The sequence below is a fragment of the Carya illinoinensis genome, chromosome 6 (assembly GCF_018687715.1).
Source record: "Carya illinoinensis cultivar Pawnee chromosome 6, C.illinoinensisPawnee_v1, whole genome shotgun sequence".
NCBI classification, from domain to species: Eukaryota; Viridiplantae; Streptophyta; class Magnoliopsida; order Fagales; family Juglandaceae; genus Carya; species Carya illinoinensis.
The window spans coordinates 18,949,019-18,953,137 of record NC_056757.1 but is presented as its reverse complement, the minus strand read 5'-3'; the positions used below and the strand labels follow the sequence as shown (position 1 = coordinate 18,953,137).

At 32.6% G+C, this 4,119-nt stretch overlaps 1 long non-coding RNA gene across 2 annotated transcripts; it reads left to right on the top strand.

Moving 5' to 3' along the window:
* Nucleotides 1-682: 682 nt before the first annotated feature.
* Nucleotides 683-3,395, top strand: LOC122314142. 2 transcript variants are annotated; one of them, XR_006243614.1, is made up of 3 exons: nucleotides 683-1,011; nucleotides 1,329-1,402; nucleotides 2,044-3,395. It is a non-coding gene; the product is annotated as an uncharacterized LOC122314142 (long non-coding RNA). The 2 variants fall into 2 exon arrangements; XR_006243613.1 differs by having other exon boundaries at nucleotides 1,329-3,395.
* Nucleotides 3,396-4,119: the final 724 nt, after the last annotated feature.

The following is a 4,119-nucleotide window of genomic DNA, read 5'->3' as shown; positions in this document are numbered from 1 at the left end:
GATTTTCCGTCGATTTGGTCATGTATTGCTTCAAATATATACCTACCTATTCCGGCGGTTGTTAATCACATCAATTAATGTGATATATATAGTATGGTATAACTAATACTATAGTGATTTATATAATAATTTATATATAGACTTAAAGTATATTACTAATAAATGATTAGGAGATATCCTATGATTTTCGGTCGATTAATTGGTCATGTATCGCTTGAAATACCTACCTATCCTAGCGGTTGTTAGTCGCATCAATACTAATACTATAGTGATTTATATAATAATTTATATGTAGACTTAAAGTATATTACTAATAGTATTAGAGTGTTAGTATAAGACCATAAAGTATAAATTATAATTAATATATATTATATACTAATGTATATTAGTATTACTAATTTACTAATGCAATTTTCAAAAGGAATATATTGAGATTTTACTAAGTAATAAAATGTTATGAATAAATATTATATATAAAGCATATGATCAAATAAATATGATAATATTATCATGTTTAAGATTATAATAATATTATTATATATATATATTTTATATTAACATTATCTAATATACAAGGAAAGAAGAAGAATAAAATAGGTAATGCGTTTTAATTGCCGTCGCATGCGTACATATACCGATAGATAGAAGTTCCTCAAAACATTAACGTGAAACACAGTAACTAATGAAAATTTACATTGGAACCAATCTTCCTGCCGAAAATTTTGAGAACTTAAACTTCCCTCTCTCTTTCCAAAACGTTGAACTCTGCATCCTCATTCCCTCCCATCAGCGCTGCCCTGTTTTCCCTCAATATTCCACCCTAATTAGCAGCTCAACATTTTGGAATTATTTCTCATCATGCTCCGATCAAGTCTCCCACTCCAAAAGAGAGAAGCTGCTGTAGCCAACCTGCAGCCATGGGTGGAACATTCGTCGTTCTCGAAAGCACAGACCGAATGCACCACGAGATTGACAGCCGATTGCTCCAACATTGAGCAACTGGGATGAGAGGTAGTTGCCTACGATGTTTTCATCACTAATATTTAGTTTATTTAGCCTAGCATAGGTGACGGGAGGAGTTCAAGAATCCGGGCCAAGGGTAGCTTTGAAGGGAGAGTTCACCGCTCCATTGAAGCCCCATCATTTCTATCATTGCTTTTTCTTATTTTTTATTTTTTGGGATGCAGAGTATATGGTTTTATATTGTTATATGGATACCTTGAGCTCCAAACTGGTATTATTGAAGATGATTTTTTTTCTTTATAACAAAATTTGTATTTTATTCAAACCTTTAGAGGCTTGTATCTTAATTGCCTTTTCCACTGCAGGAAGGAACCAGGAAACTCAAGCTTGCCTCTACAAATGGAAGATCTTAGCTACCACGTATCAGAGTTTCTTCTGGGTAATTTCATCTTAGTACTGACATGTCTTTGAGCTTGCTTCTCTTCCCTGCTTGTATTTAAAGTATAGATATGGTTTTTTTTTGTTATTTTGTTAAACATGGGTATAAAGTATATGCTGTTAGTTTGATAGATCTTAGGAAACGTAAAGAAAAATCCAGAGTCCTTGATGTTGATTACAGTGATGAAGAATTTACAGAAACTAGGTTATGTGCTTAAGGTGAGTGGTTCTTACATTTCTGTATTATTTTTATGATCACTGTTGTATTACCACAATTGTTTCTCAATTTATGAGATAAACATGTTTAAACACTTATTTAATGTGTAGTTGAAGTTAGGTGTGAAAGGGGTGTGTTGGTAAAAGTTTACGCACTGATCCTTCACTAAGATATATCATTTTATAAATATAATTGGGGGCATCAAGTTTTTTAATGTTCTGAACAATATTTTCCAGCCCATTAGATTTCAAGTAATTTTGCTTCTTTTCTCCTCCTTCTTGCTACTTTGGTGTAGCCTTTATATACATCCTATGTAGTGTGTACTCAGGTTATGCCTCTTTGGGCTTCTAATGAAGTTTGCATTAAATATAAATAGTGTTTTAAGCCTCCATTTCTGAAAGGCTTATGCATTCTCACAATGACAGATTTTTGCAACAGCGTGGGACTATGCTGTAGCTATGCATGTCATTGGACCACTGCTAATAAAGTATGCAAGGTAGAATGATTCTGGAGGCTCCTTTAAATTTTTGTTTTTGTGTGGTAATTCCACTGATGGGTATGATGATTCTTTACACGTATCAGTTGCTCATTGGTGCATTATTATAGATTGTGCTCTTACTGTTATTATATCACTCTTTTACTATTCAGCTACTCTTTAAACTTGCAAGTGCCACTCTTTCCAAACTTGTGAATGACACTCTTTTACCTTATTCAGCATAATGGCTAGCAAAAGTCCAATAAGCTAAACGATTGCAGCTCAATGTTGTAAAGTTCGCCTCAACTTTTTAATTGGATGAGATTCATTTCAAGTAGTCTATGATTTGATCACAATGTATATATGCAATTTTCTGCTTAAATTTAGTTTCTAATTCAGTCTATTTGGCTTTAGTGGTTTGTGAAACTGAACAACGTAATGTCTCTTTTGTTTTCAAAGCCTAGTAAGGAAATTCTTGAAGCACTTGGTTCTAGAAACTTACCATTTGTAGTACCTTAATAAATATATACATGCATTCACAAAATATAATTATTTTCTTTTTTGTTGAATGAGTAATATTGAGAAAGGAGAATAATCTATTGAAGCCTTGGAAAGATGAAGATAATTTATCATGTTATGGTGCCATTCAAATTTACCTTGTGTATGGTCAATCTTTTTATATTTGTAACTCATTCCATGACATCATTATCTAGCTTGAGTATTCTCTGTGGATTGTGAAGTAATTCTCTAATTTTTCATGTATGGGTTGGCTTCATGTCTACGACTTCTTCATGGTTCTCTAAGGCACTATGGCTTGAATAGTGATGTGAATGGTGTGTTATTGATGGCTGACATTGTTCTCTATGCTTCCAACCAAGATTTACAGGGTTTTCCTTATTTGCTTATCTGAGCCATGATCTTTTAATATCCCTGTTATTGCATCTGATTTTCCATCTTCATAAAATATGTGAGTTCATTCAAGTTGTTCCCCACTTGCTTTAATGATTGCTTTAGTTTACAGGGCCCCTACATTTCTCTTTCTTACATTTGTGAGGTGGTCCTTGAAAGAACAGGTTGTCTTTTTCAAATTGGGTTTCTTCTCTATGTTTCTTTTTATAGTTAATATTTGCTTTCTTATGCTACAAGTTCTGCAGTAGCTTAGGAAAAAAGCTTTTGAAGCATGCTAAGTTAACAGAAGACCAAGGAGTATGAAAAAACAGAAGACCAAGCGTTGTAGTTTATTGTTGTGTATTGGAGTTTGATTAAATCAATGTATTTTTTTGTAATGATCTTTGCAAATTACTTCAAACAATGTCATAACCGATTGCATCTTGTATGTTGCATGCATTTTACATGGCAATTTTTTTATTTTTTATTTTTATTTTATTTTTTTAGTTGTTTATATTTATAGTTTTCTACATTTAGCTATTTTTTACTTAAATTTAGTTTTCCATTTTGATATATTTTAGGCTGTAAGATTAGAAAAAATGGAAAAAAAATAAACAAACAACATACAAGCTTTTGACAAAAAAAAAGAGGTACAACCCGGAACCTAGATTTTCGGGTTTCAAAAACCTGGATTCATTTGGGTTTCAGACCGTGTCTGTACCTGAGTTCTGGGGGTCTGAAACCAGGTTGAATAGCCCTAGCGTTTATGTTAATGCCGCTATTTTAAAAGTTGGCGTCATTTTGATAAACGCTATTAAAAAATTTTGCCAAAATACAATTAGGGGCATTTAACAAAATGCCACTAATTTATATAATGCGCTGACAACATAATGTGACGACGTTTATATTGATGTCGCTATTTTAAAAATTGGCGTCGTTTTGATAAACACCGTTAAGAAATTCACCAAAGTATTATTAGTGGCATTTAAATAAATGCCGCCAAATTATATGATGACCTAGTAGCGTACTATTGGAGGTGTTTAGATAACCGCCGTTATATGAGGCATTGGTGACGTTTAGACAAATGCCATTAAATTATTCAATGTGCCGTAACATACAATTAGTGGCATTTTAATAA